Source organism: Bos grunniens, chromosome 7 (genome assembly GCF_055505025.1).
Source record: "Bos grunniens cultivar Pamir isolate PY7600 chromosome 7, Bosgru_T2T1.0, whole genome shotgun sequence".
NCBI lineage: Eukaryota > Metazoa > Chordata > Mammalia > Artiodactyla > Bovidae > Bos > Bos grunniens.
The window spans coordinates 86,144,216-86,161,465 of record NC_141171.1 but is presented as its reverse complement, the minus strand read 5'-3'; positions in this window follow the sequence as shown (position 1 = coordinate 86,161,465).

The following is a 17,250-nucleotide window of genomic DNA, read 5'->3' as shown; positions in this document are numbered from 1 at the left end:
TGGACCTAACAGAAGCAGAAGATATTAAGAAGAGGTGGCAAGAATACACAGAAGAACTGTACAGAAAAGATCTTCACGACCCAGATAATCACGATGGTGTGATCACTCACCTAGAGCCAGACATCCTAGAATGTGAAATCAAGTTGGCCTTAGGAGGCATCACTATGATCAAAGCTAGTGGAGGTGATGGAAATCCAGTTCAGCTATTTCAAATTCTAAAAGATAATACTTTGAAAGTGCTGCACTCAATATGCCAGCAAATTTGTAAAACTCAACAGTGGAAACAGGACTGGAAAAGATCAGTTTTCATTCCAATCCCAAAGAAAGGCAATGCCAAAGAATGCTCAAACTACTGCACAATTGCACTCATCTCACATGCTAGTAAAGTAATGCTTAAAATTCTCCAAGCCAGGCTTCAGTAATATGTGAACCATGAACTTCCAGATGTTCAAGATGGTTTTAGAAAAGGCAGAGGAACCAGAGATCAAATTGCCAACATACATTGGATCATCCAAAAAAGCAAGAGAGTTCCAGAAAAACATCTATTTCTGCATTATTGAATATGCCAAAGCCTTTGATTGTGTGGATCACAATTCTGAAACAGAGGGACATACCAGACCACCTGACCTGCCTCTTGAGAAACCTGTATGCAGGTCAGGAAGCAACAGTTAGAACTGGACATGGAACAACAGATTGGTTCCAAATAGGAAAAGGAGTCCGTCAAGGCTGTATATTGTCACCCTGCTTATTTAACTTCTATGCAGAGCACATCATGAGAAATGCTGGGCTGGAGAAAGCACAAACCGGAATCAAGATTGCCAGGAGAAATACCAATAACCTCAGACATGCAGATGACATCACCCTTATGGCAGAAAGTGATGGAGAACTAAAGAGCCTCTTGATGAAAGTGAAAGAGGAAAGTGAAAAAGTTGCCTTAAAGCTCAACATTCAGAAAACTAAGATCATGGCATCTGGTCCCATCACTTCATGGCAAATAGATGGGGAAACAGTGGAAACAGTGTCAGACTTTATTTTTGGGGACTCCAAAATCACTGCAGATGGTGATTGCAGCCATGAAATTAAAAGAGGCTTACTCCTTGGAAGGAAGGTTATGACCAACCTAGATAGCATATTGAAAAGCAGAGACATTACTTTGCCAACAAAGGTCTGTCTAGTCAAGGCTATGGTTTTTCCAGTGGTCATGTATGGATGTTAAGTTGGACTGTGAAGAAAGCTGAGCATCAAAGAATTGATGCTTTTGAACTGTGGTGTTGGAGAAGACTCTTGAGAGTCCCTTGGACTGCAAGGAGATCCAACCAGTCCATTCTCAAGGAGATCAGTCCTGGGTGTTCATTGGAAGGACTGATATTGAAGCTGAAGCTGCAATACTTTGGCCACTTGCGAAGAACTGACTCATTGGAAAAGACACTGATGCTGGGAAAGATTGAGGGCGGTAAGAGAAGGGGACGACAAAGGATGAGATGGTTGGATGATATCATCGACTTGATGGACACGGGTTTAGGTGGACTCCAGGAGTTGGTGATGGACAGGGAGGCCTGGCTTGCTGCGACTCATGGGGTCGCAAAGAGTCGGACATGACTGAGTGACTGAACTGAACTGAATCTTCCTTAGCTCCACTCCAACACACATAATTATCTTTATAAGCCCCTGACAGACTAGATGCCTGATTTCTGGCCACATTGTAGACCACCTCTTCTTGAATCTTGTAAATCTTGAGCCAGATCTTTTGCAACCCTGGGTTAAGTCCACATACCTTTTCTTTCCTTTACAAGCCCTACACTTTTATCCAGCTGGCTTTTCTTTCTTTCTTTCTTTTTTTGGTCAAGTCTCTGAACTGCAATCTGATTTTCCCACCCTTTCTTATTTCTTTCTCAAATAAATTTGAATACAAATCATGGTATAATCTTTTCCCATATCTCCAACTTCTGATTGTTAGGTTCCAGCATTTTTTTTTTTTAACTAACATTTACCATAAGAAAATAAATCAGGATGAGGAAGATAGATGCAATGAAAATAACAAATAAGAGGAAATGTACAAAATTACTAGAAATCAATCCAAACTTTCATAATCTCTCCTTTAATCAGGTTGTCTAAAAGCATACATTGAGAAAATGATTTCCTGAAAGCAACTTTTTAAAGAAATACTGCTAAGATAAATCTTTAAAGGGATGGAGGAAGTAAGAAAGAGAAATAAAGAAAGTCAAAAAAGGATGTAATTTTACAGAAAAGTCCAGCTTCAGACCCATCCCATGGGGAACCTTTGTGTGAAACCTATGTGTCAGAGTCTGTCTTGATTTGAGGCAAGGCTGTTAGGCTCCTAATCCACTATTCTAGCTGATTATTCACTAAGACTATCCTGGGGGGCAAAGTAAACTCACTCCAAGACACCCCAATTCTCCGTGCAGAAAAGAGAAAGTAATTAAAATATGGGCTTTGAAGAGTGTCACCAGTTAAAAGCAAGGTGCATGGAAGATGCAATATGGGCTTACAGAAAGGATAAAATGAATCCCTAGAGATCTGACCATATCACAGAGTGCTATAATCTTTATTAAAATGATACAAGATTTCTGACTATACTTAAGAGAATTGTTTTATACAATATACTGCTTAAATGTAGGTAACAAGTAGTAAGTAGTTAGGAATAATCCAAAGAATAGATTTTGTATATACCAAGGCCTAGACCAAGGTCATTTACCTAAAGTACTCCTTTCTTATCAATGTTAATTATCTGGTGCTTCTGACTTGTGTCAATTAAGAATTTAATCTTAATCTTTTTGACTATTCAATATTAGTGGTGAAAGGTTGTTGGTGACCCATGAAAAGACGCCAGATTCTTGGCCTCCGGAGAAGAATTCAATCCGGGGCCAGAAACAAGGCTTGATCGCTCAGAGCTTTTGTGTAATAAAGTTTTATTAAAGTATAAAGGAGATAGAGAAAGCTTCTGACATAGGCATCAGACGGGGGCAGAAAGAGTACCCCCCTGCTTGTTTTTAGCTGGCTAAAACATAGTCACTAGCAGTCTGTTAATCAAAGAAAGGAATGTCTTAAAATTCAGAATGGCACCAGGCCCCTCATCCATAAGATGTATTTTGGGACAATCTTGGCATCAGATAAGTCATCCCAGGCCATAAAATGATCGACTTGAATCTTGTAGAAGGGAAGATTACCATACAAATAGTTTCGTTTACATAGATTAGGGGAACAACGTCTGAATATAACATAGTGGTTTGTCAAGTTGGTTCTGAGCCATTAGGTGGAATTGACTTGAAGACAGAGTCTGGGGTAAATGCATAGTACATGAATAGCTTAATTAGTACAATTCTTTTAAAATACAAAACAGTCATCAAGGGTATCCAGTTAGATTTTCTAAACTGGTAAAATCATGAAAGCAAGAAATCCAATATATTCAAAGATGATTATTTAAAAAGTAAACCGTGGACTGCATTGGTTAACTCAAGGTTTGAGAAGAGTTAACTTCAGGTGGAACCAGGTGTCATGGCAACAGAGTATTTTAAGAGAAACCTCCTTTTAAATTTGTATAGAGAAGGGGGAAGAAATATATATATATATATATATATATATATATATATATATATATATATATAATTAGTTTGTTTCCTCCTGCCTCTTAAGAGAGATAAAAATGTCTGACACTTGCAGCCCGTTTCTTCCATTTGGAGACCCCTGGCATTTCCTGCCTGTTACCCTCTCAGTGGTCTTTTGACTGTCATTTCTATCCCAATTTGCTTTCTGAATTTGCTATACAATATGTCTCTGCTGATTCTGTCTTTATTTAATTAATTTTTTGCTTTATCTTTCACTATTTTATATTAGGTCAGCAGAAGATATAAATTTTTTAAAATTTTATTTATATATTTTTTTAATTAAAAAAATTAAAAGATGATTGTACTATATATGGAAATAGAGCTATTTTCTAACAGTGATGAATGTTGTAGATCAAGCATGAGTTATCTCATCCTTTATTGATTGTCTACTGTATTTCTGTAGGAAGTCTAAATCTAGCTTCTCTGTGGGGTCTACGGTTTACTTTTTAAATAATCATCTTTGAATATATTGGATTTCTTGCTTTCATGATTTTACCAGTTTAGAAAATCTAACTGGATCCCCTTGATGACTGTTTTGTATTTTAAAAGAATTGTACTTTTAGAAAAAAAAAAGTTTATTTTATAAATTTTTCTGAACACAACATTTTTATCTATTAAAATTACTTCTAATCCTCTTTTTTTTTTAATGTTTATAAAAATCTTCTGAAAAAGAGTTCCGAGCAAGATTTCATTATGGCAATACCAAACAGAGATCAGAGGTCTTCAACGTGGAACTGAGAAAATGAGAGAGGGAGGGAAAATTCCAGAGATAGTACAAAATACATACAGACCTGAGGGTCAGAACTTATATTGCTTCCCAGAGCACTGAAGGATGCAAGTGATGTAGATAAGATTTATGTGGTTTCTGAAGGAAGTTATTTACTCCTTGACTAAGCACACCTTTCAGAAGAGCCGATTTCCATGAAAATAAGAGAGGAGGAAAATACAATTTTGCAAAGGGAAACTATTAGTGCTTATACTTACCCTTTGTATATTTTTATTTTTTCTAACAAATTCACACATACAATAAAATGATTAATATTGACTATTTTTAAAGCAAATTAAGATTACAAATGATATTAATGGTACTTAAACATCAACAAGACCATAATTTAAACAAATACGACAAAGTATATGTTCATTCATTACTCTCCATTGTCATTTAAAAGATTAATTGTTTGATACTTAAGACTATTGGCAGAAAACACAGTGTGTCAAACAACATAAATTCAACTTCTATAAATGAAAAGGAATCTAAGATCTCATCATGAAGTAATAGTAGCCTTGTGTTTTTAAGATTTCCAACCAATATGCTAAAGGTTAGAAATCATTGTATGACACAAGGATAGGTGGGAGTGGTACCTCTAGACTCAAATTATATATCCCCAAAACAAATATTCTGTGTTTGAGAGGCTAAGGAGTGGGAGACAATCAAACAATAAGGCAGGAAGAAAGATATTGCTGTTATTCCCTGGGCCAGGGATTAGGAAACTATGAGCCTTAGGGTAAAACTGGCCTGCAGCTTGGTTCTGCAATTAAAGTTTTACTGGGACACTGTCTCATTAATTCTTATGTATTGTTATGGCTGCTTCATGCTAGAACCCTAATATCTGCAAAGCCTACAATATTAACTATGTGGGCCTGTTATTAGAAAAAGATTGACAATTGTTGCTTTAGGTAAAAATACTTTTTCATACAAAAATGGCACATTAAGACAAACAGCATGATAAGACAAAAAATATGACACTGGAAGATGAGCTCCCCCCCCAGGTCATTAGGTGTCAAATATGTTATTGGAGAAGAACAGAGAAATAGCTCCAGAAAGAATGAAGAGGCTGGGCCAAAGCAGAAACAACGCTCAGTTGTGAATGTGTCTGGTGGTGATGGTAAAGTCTGATGCTGTAAAGAACAATATTGCTTAGGAACCTGAAATTTTAGGTCCATGAATCAAGATAAATTGGATGTGGTCAAACACAAGATGGCAAGAGTGAACACTGACATCTTACTTATCAGTGAATGAAAATGGACAGGAATGGGTGAATTTAATTCAAGTGACTATTATATCTACTACTGTGGGCAAGAATCTCTTAGAAAAAATGGCGTAGCCCTCATAGTTAACAAAAGAGGCTGAATCCAGTACTTGGGTGCAATCTCAAAAATGACAGAACGATCTTGGTTCATTTCCAGGGCAAACCAAGCAACATCACAGTAATCCAAGTCTATGCCCCAACCACTAATGCCAAAGAAGCTGAAGTGGATGGTTCTATGAAGACCTACAAGACTTTTTGGAACAAACAACAAAAAAATAAGTCTTTTTCATCATAGGTGTTGGAATGCAAAAGTAGGAAGTCAAGTGATACCTGGAATAACAGGCAAGTTTGGCCTTGGATTACAAAATGAAGCAGGGCAAAGGATAATAGAGTACTGACAGGAGAACATACTGGTCATAGCAAAATTTCTCATACAACAACACAAGTGAAAACTCTATACATGGACATCACCAAATTATCAAACTGAAATCAGACTGATCATATTCTTTGCAGCCGAAGATGGAGAAGCTATATACAGCCAGCAAAAACAAAATCTGGAGTTGACTATGGTTCAGACCATGAACTCTTTATTGCAAAATTTAGGCTTAAATTGAAGAAAGTAGGGAAAACCACTAGATCATTCAGTTCAGTTTAGTTCAGTTCCGTCACTCAGTCGTGTCCGACTCTTTGCGACCCCATGAATCACAGCACGCCAGCCCTCCCTGTCCATCATCAACTCCTGGAGTTCACCCAGACTCACGTCCATTGAGTCAGTGATGCCATCCAGCCATCTCATCCTCTGTCATCCCCTTCTCCTCCTGCCCTCAATCCCTCCCAGCATCAGAGTCTTTTCCAATGAGGCAACTCTTCGCATGAGGTGGCCAAAGTACTGGAGTTTCAGCCTTAGCATCATTCCCTCCAAAGAAATCCCAGGGCTGATCTCCTTCAGAATGGACTGGTTGGATCTCCTTGCAGTCCAAGGGACTCTGAAGAGTCTTCTCCAACACCACAGTTTAAAAGCATCAATTCTTCGGCACTCAGCCTTCTTCACAGTCCAACTCTCACATCCATACATGACCACAGGAAAAACCATAGCCTTGACTAGACAGACCTTTGTTGGCAAAGTAATGTCTCTGCTTTTGAATATGCTATCTAGGTTGGTCATAACTTTCCTTATGACTTAAATCAAATCCTTTGTGATTATACAATGGAGGTGACAGAATCAAGAGATTAGATCTGATAAACAGAGTGCCTGAACAACTATGGACAGAAGTTGTAATATTGTACAGGAAGGAGGTGGTGAACAAAACCATCCCCAAAAAAACAAATGCAAAAGGGAAAAGTGGTTGTCTGAGTAGGCCTTACAAATAATTGAGAAAAGAAGAGAAGCAAAATGCAAAGGACAAAGGGATAGATATACCCAACTGAAAGCAGAGATCCAGAGAATAGTAAGGAGAGATAAGAATGCCTTCTTAAATGAATAATGAAAGGAAATAGAGGGAAGCAACAGAATGGAAAAGATTAGAGATCTCTTGAAGAAAATTGGAGATACCAAGGAATATTTCATGCAAAGATGGACATAATGAGGAACAGAAATGGCAAAGATCTAACAGAAGCAGAAGAGATTAAGAAGAGGTGGCAAGGATACATAGAAGAACTATACAACAAAGGTCTTAATGGTTCAGTTAAGTACAATGGTGTGGTCACTTACCGAAAGACAGACATCTGGAGCATGAAGTCAAGTGGGCCTTAGGAAGAATTACTATGAAGAAAGCTAGAGGAGATGATGGAATTCCAGTTGAGCTATCTGAAAACCAAAAGATGCTGCTGCTAAGGTGCTGAATTTGATATGCCAGCAAATTTGGAAAACTCAGCAATGGCCATAGGACTGGAAAATGTCAGTTTTCATTCCAACTCCTAAAAAGGGCATTGTCAAAGAATGTTCTAACTACTATATCAGTTCAGTTCAGTCGTTCAGTCATGTCTGACTCTTTGCAACCCATGAAACTCAGCACGCCAGGCCTCCCTGTCCATCACCAACTCCCAGAGTTCACTCAAACTCTTGTCCATTGAGTTGGTGATTCCATCCAACCGTCTCATCCTCTGTTGTCGCCTTCTCCAACTGCCCTCAATCTTTCCCAGCATCAGGGTCTTTTCAAATGAGTCAGCTCTTCTCATGAGGTGGCCAAAGTATTGGAGTTTCAGCTTTAGCATCAGTCCTTCCAATGAACACCCAGGACTGATCTCCTTTAGAATGGACTGGTTGGATCTCCTTGCAGTCCAATGGACTCTCAAGAGTCTTCTCCAACACCACAATTTAAAAGCATCAATTCTTCTGTGCTCAGCTTTCTTTATAGTCCAACTCTCACATCCATACATGACCACTGGAAAAACCATAGCCTTGACTAGACAGACCTTTGTTGTCAAAAAATGTCTCTGCTTTTTAATATGCTATCTAGGTTGGTCATAACTTTCCTTCTAAGGAGTGTCTTTTAATTTCATGGCTGCAATCACCATCTTCAGTGATTTTGGAGCCCAGAAAAATAGTCAGCCAGTATTTCCACTGTTTCCCCATCTATTTGCCATGAAGTGATGGGTCCAGATGCCATGATTTTAGTTTTATGAATGTTGAGCTTTAAGCCAACTTTTTCACTCTCCACTTTCACTTTCATCAAGAGGTTTTTTAGTTCCTCTGCACTTCCTGCCATAAGGGTGTTGTCATCTGCATATCTGAGGTTATTGGTATTTCTCCTGGCAATCTTGATTTCAGTTTGTGCTTTCTCCAGCCCAGCATTTCTCATGATGTATTCTTCATATAAGCTAAATAAACAGGGTTATCACAGTATACAGCCTTGATGTACCCCTTTTCCTATTTGGAACCAGTCTGTTCCATGTCTAGTCCTAACTGTTGCTTTCTGACCTGCATACAGGTTTCTCAAGAGGCAGGTCAGGCAGTCTGGTATGCCCATCCCTTTCAGAATTTTCCACAGTTTATTGTGATCCACACAGTCAAAGGCTTTGGCATAGTCAATAAAGCAGAAATCGATGTTTTCCTGAAACTCTCTTGCTTTTTTGATGATCCAGTGGTTTTGGCAATTTGATCTCTGGTTCCTCTGCCTTTTCTAAAACCAGCTTGAACAGGAAGTTCAAGGTTCACATATTGCTGAAGCCTGGCGTGAAGAATTTTGAGCATTACTTTACTGGCATGTGAGATAAGTGCAATTTTGTGGTAGTTTGAGCATTCTTTGGCATTTCCTTTCTTTGGGATTGAAATGAAAACTGACCTTTAGAGTCCTGTGGCCACTGCTGAGTTTTCCAAATTTGCTGACATACTGAGTGCAGCACTTTCACAGAATCATCTTTTAGGATTTGAAATAGCTCAACTGGAATTCTATCACCTCCACTAGCTTCATTCATAGTGATGCTTCCTAAGGCCCACTTGACTTCACATTCCAGGATGTCTGGCTCTAGGTGAGTGATCACACCATCGTGATTATCTGGGTCATGAAGATCTTTTCTGTACTGTTCTTTTGTGTATTCTTGCCACCTCTTCTTAATATCGTCTGCTTCTGTTAGGTCCATACCATTTCTGTCCTCTATTGAGCCCATCTTTGCATGAAATGTTCCCTTGGTATCTCTAATTTTCTCGAAGAGACCTCTAGTCTTTCCCAATCTATTGTTTTCCTCTATTTGCTTGCACTGATCACTGAGGAAGGCTTTCTTATCTCTTCTTGCCATTCTTTGGAACTCTGCATTCAAATGCATATATTCTTCCTTTTCTCGTTTGCTTTTCATTTCTCTTCTTTTCACAGCTATTTGTAAGGCCTCCCCAGACAGCCATTTTGCTTCTTTGCTTTTTTTTTTCTTTGAAATGTCTTGATCCCTTTCTCCTGCACAATGTCACAAACCTCCATCCATAGTTCATCAGGCACTCTGTCTATCAGATCTAGTTCCTTAAATCTATTTCTCACTTCCACTGTATAATCATAAGGGATTTGATTTAGGTCATACCTGAATTGTCTAGTAGTTTTCCCTACTTTCTTATATAAGCTATCATAAATTGGGCTCATTTCACACTCTACCAAGGCAATGCTCAAAATCCTTCAAGCTAGGGTTCAACAGTACTTGAACCAAGAACCTCTGTTATAAAAGCTGGGCTTAGAAAATGCAGAGGAACTAGAGATCATATTGCCAACATCGGTTGGATCATAGAAAAAGCAAGGGAATTCCAGTGAAACATCTTCTGTTTCACTGACTATGCTAAAGCCCTTGCCTATGTGGATCACAACAAACTGTGGAAAATTCTCAAAGAGATGGGAATACTAGACCACCTTACCTGCCTCCTGAAAAGTAGGCAGGGCAAGAAGAAACAGTTAGAACCAGATATAGAACAAGGGACTGGTTCAAAATTGGGAAAGGAGTATAACAAGGTGGTATAATGTCACCGTAACTAACTTCTAGGTAGAGCACATCATGCAAAATGCTGGGCTGGGCTGGATGTAGCACAAGCTGGAATCAAGATTGCCAGGAGAAATATCAACAACCTCAGATATGCAGATGATACCACTCTAGTAGCAGAAAGTTAAGAGGAACTAAGGAGACTCTTGATGAGGGCAAAAGAGGAGAATGAAAAAGCTGGCTGGAAACTCAACATTCAAAAACTAAGATCTTGGTATCCTGTCCCATCATTTCATGGTAAATAGTGGGGAAAAAGTGGAAGCAGTGACAGATTTATTTTCTTGGGCTCCAAAATCACTGTGGACAGTGACTACAGCCATAAAATTCAAATACATTTGCTTCTTGGAAGGAAAGCTATGACAAGTATAGACAGTGTGTTGAAAAGCAGGGACATCACTTTGCCAACTAAGGTCCATATATTCAAAGCTATGGTTTTTCCAGTAGTCATTTATGGATGTGAGGGTTGGTCCATAAAGAAGGCTGAGTGCTGAAGTACTGATGCTTTTGAATTGTGGTGCTGGGGAAGAATGTTGGACAGCATGGAGATCAAACCAGTTAATCCTAAAAGAAATCAATCCTGAATATTCATTGGAAGGACTGATGTTGAAGCTGAAGCTTCATTATTTTGGCCACCTGATGTGAAGAGCCGACTCACTGGAATAGACCTTGATGCTGGGAATGATTGAAGGCAAAAGGAGAAGTGGGTGGCAGAGGATGAGATGGTTAGATAGCATCACTGACTCTATGGACATGAATTTGAGTAAACTCTGGGAGATACTGGAAGAGGAGGAGCCTGAATTGCTACAGACCATGGAGAAGGCGGTGGCACCCCACGCCAGTACTCTTGCCTGGAAAATCTCTTGGGCAGAGGAGCCTGGTAGGCTGCAGTCCATGGGGTTGCTAAGAGTTAGACACGACTGAGCGACTTCACTTTCACTTTTCACTTTCATGCATTGGAGAAGGAAATGGCAGCTCACTCTAGTGTTCTTGCCTGGAGAATCCCAGGGACGGGGGAGCCTGGTGGGCTGCCGTCTATGGGGTCGCACAGAGTCGGACACGACTGAAGCGACTTAGCAGCAGCAGCATGGGGTCACAAACAATTGAATACGACTTAGTGACTGAACAACAACAAATATACATGTATACATTTCACTCAAAATGTTCACATTTACAATTTAAAAAAAGCAGGAAATCAGTGCATATTGTCTTAAGTCATTTTCTCCTGTTTTGATAAAGGACTGCTCAAAAGCTATATAATTTGTTAAAAAGTGAGTACCTTTCTACTGAAGGAACAAGAGCAGAATTCTATTTAAAAAATTACATTGAAACATTCTGATCACTGTGTTTTCATTTTAAGCTGAAAGCACTTTTTAATCTAAACAATAGCAGATTAGACATGCATGGAACAGATGTGTTTATCTCACACCTTCCTTTCCATTTTGAGAAGACTGAATAAAAAAAAAAGTGAATTGTTTTCTTGTAAGCAATCATTGTGTAGGATATATTCAAGAAAGTAAAAATGTAATATCTTTGAAGTAATATGTAAAATGACATTAGGGATATTTATTTTCAATTACATTTATTCTTGTCTGAATTGTTTGTTATTCTCATTCACTATTGTAGGTAGAGTTTGTGGTGAGAGGGGGTTGTAACAGGACCTACTTAAAAGGTAATGGGAAAAAAAATCACCTATTATTATAAAGTAGTCTTACTCTTTGAAACAGGTAACCCCTATTACACTGATGGAATAATGATAACGCATTGAATATAGTGGCTTCAAATAGAATGTTTCATCTTTTGTCTTTAAAGTACTCCTAATAGACTATAATGACCTTGCAAGCTCTGAAAATGAATGTACAAGAAAGTTTTCCCATTAAATGCATTAGTGATGAACTTAGCTTTTTTCTTGGAATCCTCAAAATGATCCAGACTCATTATGCCTCAAATGGTGCTTCCAAAGTCAATAGCATATGAGTGTTAGCTTTCCACAGTAAAAGTTAGGGTGAAAAACGACAGACAGAAAATTTCCCGATATTCTTTGTAATGACATGCTAGGATTAAGAAATTTATTAGAGTAGATGGTAACAAGCATGACTGATTTATATTTACCTCTATTAGCATATATGTTATATATACATATGTGTGTATACATACATATATATATGTATACTATTCTTCATATAAACATATGAATACCCTGATGGAACTATACTTGAACCATGGAATTTGACAGAGTTGTTTCCTTCCTTCATCTTCTTGTAAAAACCTCTCAGTTCTTAGGGTATGTAGTGCTGGAGTGTGTTGGTTTCCTTCCTTTTACCTCTGCTAATACACTAGTCTCTTTCATGGGTCTGTTTTATCTTCCCACCCTTGCTGGAGAATGCTGTGCTTTTCCTAGGATGGGTTCTTTCCTCTCTGTACACTCTCTCCTTCTCTGATCTCATTCATTCCCTTATTGTTAAAAATAATCTTCACCTAAATAGAAACACACTCTATATATGGAATACTTACTTTTATCCTGAGGATATATATTTTATTTCCATTTATTTTTTAGACTTTTCAAACTGGACCTGGCAAGTTTCCCTGAAACCAGCTTTCATTTACAAATAGTCTCTCCATTAACAGCAATAACATATTCTTTCCATCGGCTTTATTTTACTCCTTTTATCTTCCCACATTGATTCAGTTCTCAATTTCAATCACTTTTTTTCATGTTGCTACTTTTTTTCCATTTCTATATTATCCTCTTGTCTTCAAATCTACCCTTCTTTAAGCTCTTATTATTGTCTCTGAATATTTATTCATTCTCAAAAAAATTTATTATGGATGTATATAGGAAAGAGTAAGATTAAAAATTGCAAGCCTATCCACATAAGGTTTTTAATCTAGTTGGATGGACAAGATATGCCAAGAAAAGTGATCATAAAAGATGATACTTTTCATATCCTAAGTGAAGGAAATTCCACACTACAGAGTGAATGATTAGGGAAGATGTCATTGAGAAGATAGCACAGCAGGGGAAGGAGAGGTTAGGGTGAATTGAGAATGTCAGTTCAGTTCAGTCACTCAGTCGTGTCTGACTCTTTGTGACCTGATGAAACACAGCACGCCAGGCCTCCCTGTCCATCACCAACTCCCGGAGTCCATCCAAATCTATGTCCATTGAGTCCGTGAGGCCATCCAACCATCTCATCTTCTGTTGTCCCCTTCTCCTCCTGCCTTCATTCTTTCCCAGCATCAGGGTCTTTTCCAATGAGTCAACTCTTCACATCAGGTGGCCAAAGTATTGGAGTTTCAGCTTCAACATCAGTCCTACCAATGAACATCCAGGGCTGATCTCCTTTAGGATGGACTGATTGGATCTCCCTGCAGTCTAAGGGACTGGCAAGAGTCTTCTCCAACACCACAGTTTAAAAGCATCAATTCTTCAGGGCTCAGCTTTCTTTACAGTCCAACTCTCACATCCATACATGACCACTGGAAAAACCATAGCCTTGACTAGACGGACTTTTGTTGACAAAGTGATGCCTCTGCTTTTTAATATGCTGTCCAAGTTGGTCATAACTTTTCTTCCAAGGGTAAACGTCTTTTACTTTCAAGGCTGCAATCACCATCTGCAGTGATTTTGGAGCCCCCCAAAATAGTCAGCCACTATTTCCACTGTTTCCCCATCTGTTTCCCATGAAGTGATAGGACCAGATGCCATGATCTTAGTTTTCTGAATGTTGAGTTTTAAGCCAACTTTTTCACTCTCCTCTTTCGCTTTCATCAAGAGGCTCTTTAGTTGTTCACTTTCAGCCATAAGGGTGGTGTCATCTGCATCTCTGAGGTTATTGATATTTCTCCCAGCAATCTTTATTCCAGCTTGTGTTTCTTCCAGCCCAGGGTTTCTCATGATGTACTCTACATATAAGTTAAATAAGCAGGGTAACAATATACAGCCTTGATGTACTCCTTTTCCTATTTGGAACCAGTCTGTTATTCCATCACTGTTGTTCCAGTGATGTTCTTGAGAGAGGTTATTTGAGCATAGGGATAATAGCATCTGACAGATGCTCCTTAGAACTGGTATAATCTTTGCCTTGACAAGAGATGAAAAACTATATTCTCTATGTTTTGTTTTCTGTTAAATGATCTAAATTAGTGAGCATTTCCTTCTACACTGTATTCTATACATGCCCAGACAATGAATGAATTTGATGATTATGGAATGAGAACTATAAACAAGTCTATAGGTAGCCATCTTCTATATGAGCCAAAATATTTCAAATATCACTTAAGGAAACAATATGTTACATGCTATACACTAATAAGAGGCTTTAAATGTTTAAAACTACACTATATATTTGCATGATTCTTTAAACACAAAACTGAGTCAATGAAAATCTTATTTTCCTCCTATCCTCTTAATTTGTTTCTCTCTGTGCTAATGGTTAACCATTTTTAAAAGCCATTCTGTGTATTATTTAATATTATGTATAACATTGCCAGTGAATAGGAATATACAATTCTGCTTTCTTTTTTAATTTATATAGAAAAAAGGTACATTCTATATTGCTTTGCTCCCTGCTTTATTCACTTAATGAAATATCATGGAGATACCTCCTTATACATGAATATAGTGCTTATGGTAGTGGTTCCATTGAATTCTCGTTTTTGTAATTTTCCATTATTTAGTCACATACAGAGGATCATTTGGATATTTTCTAGTCTTTTACTATTACAAACAGTGCTTCATAGCATACCTTGTCCATTCATTTAATAAATATGTTGGTTTATTTATAAGTTCTTAAGTGTATACTTTCATAGTCAATCAGTTCAGTTCAGTTCAGTTGCTCAGTCGTGTCCAATTCTTTATGACCCCATGAATCGCAGCATGCCAGGCCTTCCTGTCCATCACCAACTTCTGGAGTTCACTCAAACTCACGTCCATCTATCGGTGATACCATCCAGCCATCTCATCCTCTGTCATCCCCTTCTCCTGCCCCCAATCCCTCCCAACATCAGAGTCTTTTCCAATGAGGCAACTCTTTGCATGAGGTGGCCAAAGTACTGGAGTTTCAGCTTTAGCATCATTCCTTCCAAAGAACACACAGGACTGATCTCCTTTAGGATGGACAGGCTGGATCTCCTTGCAGTCCAAGGGACTCTCAAGAGTCTTCTCCAACAAAACAGTTCAAAAGCATCAATTCTTCAGCATTCAGCTTTCTTCACAGTCCAACTCTCACATCCATACATGACTACTGGAAAAACCATAGCCTTGACTAGATGGACTGTTTTTGGCAAAGTAATGTCTCTGCTTTTGAATATGCTATCTAGGTTGGTCATAACTTTCCTTCCAAGGACTAAGTGTCTTTTAATGTCATGGCTGTAATCACCATCTGCAGTGATTTTGGAGTCCAGAAAAGTAAAGTCTGACACTTTTCCCACTGTTTCCCCATCTATTTCCCATGAAGTGATGGGACCAGATGCCATGATCTTCGTTTTCTGAATGTTGAACTTTAAGCCAACCTTTTCACTCTCCTCTTTCACTTTCATTAAGAGGCTTTTTAGTTCCTCTTCACTTTCTGCCATAAGGGTGGTGTCATCTGCATATGTGAGGTTATTGATATTTCTCCCAGCAATCTTGATTCCAGCTTGTGCTTCTTCCAGCCCAGTGTTTCTCATGATGTACTCTGCATATAAGTTAAGTAAGCAGGGTGACAATATACAGTCTTGACATACTCCTTTTCCTATTTGGAACCAGTCTGTTGTTCCATGTCAAGCCATTCAATATCGCAGTAATCCAAGTCTGTGCCCCAACCAGTAACGCTGAAGAAGCTGTAGTTGAATGGTTCTATGAAGACCTACAATACCTTTTAGAACTAACACACAAAAAAGATGTCCTTTTCATTATAAGGGAATGGAATGCAAAAGTAGAAAGTCAAGAAACACCTGGAGTAACAGGCAAATTTGGACTTGGAATACGGAATGAATCAGGGCAACAGCTAATAGAGTTTTGCCAAGAGAACGCACTGGTCATAGCAAACACCCTATTCCAACAACACAAGAGAAGACTCTACACATGGACATCACCAGATGGTCAACACCAAAATCAGATTGATTATGTTCTTTGTAGCCAAAGATGGAGAAGCTCTATACAGTCAGCAAAAACAAGACCGGGAGCTGACTGTGGCTCAGATCATGAACTCCTTATTGCCAAATTGAGACTTAAATTGAAGAAAGTAGGGAAAACCACTAGACCATTCAGGTATGACCTAAATCAAATTCCTTATGATTATACAGTGGAAGTGAGAAATAGATTTAAGAAACTAGATCTGATAGATAGAGTGCCTGATGAACTATGGATGGAGGTTCGTGACATTGTGCAGCAGAAAGGGATTAATATCATCCCCAAGAAAAACAAATGCAAAAGAGCAAAATGGCTGCCTGGGGAGGACTTACAAATAGCTGTGAAAGGAAGAGAAGTGAAAAGCAAAGGAGAAAAGGAAAGATATAAGTATCTGAATGCAGAGTTCCAAAGGATAGCAAGAAGAGATAAGAAAGCTTTCCTCAGTAATCAATGCAAAGAAACAGGAGAAAACAATAGAATGGGAAAGACTAGAGATCTCTTCAAGAAAATTAGAGACACCAAGGGAACATTTCATGCAAAGATGGGCCCGATAAAGGACAGAAATGGTATGGAACTAACAGAAGCAGAAGATATTAAGAAGAGATGGCAAGAATACACAGAAGAACTGTACAAAAAAGATCTTCACGACCCAGATAATCACGATGGTGTGATCACTCACCTAGACCCAGACATCCTTGAATGTGAAGTCAGCTGGGCCTTAGAAAGCATCGCTATGAACAAAGCTAGTGGAGGTGATGGAATTCCAGTTGAGCTATTTTAAATCCTAAAAGATGATGCTGTGAAAGTGCTGCACTCAATATGCCAGCAAATTTGGAAATCTCAGCAGTGGCCACAGGACTGGAAAAGGTCAGTTTTCATTGCATTCCCAAAGAAAGGCAATGCCAAAGAATGCTCAAACTATGGCACAATTGCACTCATCTCACATGCTAGTAAAGTAATGCTCAAAATTCTCCAAGCCAGGTTTCAGCAATACGTGAACTGTGAACTTCCAGATGTTCAAGCT